This window comes from Aricia agestis, chromosome 2 (assembly GCF_905147365.1).
Source record: "Aricia agestis chromosome 2, ilAriAges1.1, whole genome shotgun sequence".
Taxonomy (NCBI): Eukaryota; Metazoa; Arthropoda; class Insecta; order Lepidoptera; family Lycaenidae; genus Aricia; species Aricia agestis.
This window is the reverse complement of record NC_056407.1, coordinates 19,932,226-19,932,887: the sequence shown is the minus strand read 5'-3', so window position 1 is coordinate 19,932,887 and position 662 is coordinate 19,932,226.

The following is a 662-nucleotide window of genomic DNA, read 5'->3' as shown; positions in this document are numbered from 1 at the left end:
CAAAATAGTCATCCACGATTTTGTGATTTATCTTTTGATCGTTGATGTACTTGTCGAATCTCAATCTTTGCAATCTCCTCTGTTCGTACACTTTTTGTTTTTCGTCGAACCACTTCAATCGAAAATCGGTGTACTCTTGAACTTTTGAATTTTTACAACTAATTCCGAAACCCAACTCCTTTTCCATCTATTCCCTATCGTTTCTAATTTTCAAATCGACATCTTTTATAAACTTTTATAAATTTCCTCTCTCTGTGATGTTCACGAGTTTCGTACACGACTCTTTGCTTTTTCAAAGTTTTGTATTCAAAACCACCACCATCACCACTCCTATTGCACGTAACTATAGGTGTCTTGGCACCCGGATCGACTGCAATAATTTTTTTATAATTTTTGTACATTTGATTTTCGTTTTCATTCAAAGTCTCCTCTCTCTTTACACGTTTAGCTTTACATTTATCCTCTTTACTAAACAATCTATTCATAGACAACGAAACGCAAACACCGTCCGTACTGAAACTCCAACCAAATGATTTTTTCGGTACAGAAAAGTATCGTCTCCAACATAGACTTAATATATAGCATTATAGGTTTATGATCTCCAATATTGCTTTGGATCATTTTCGGAAAATTGAAACCAAGTAGATGGCGTGTTCTCCTTG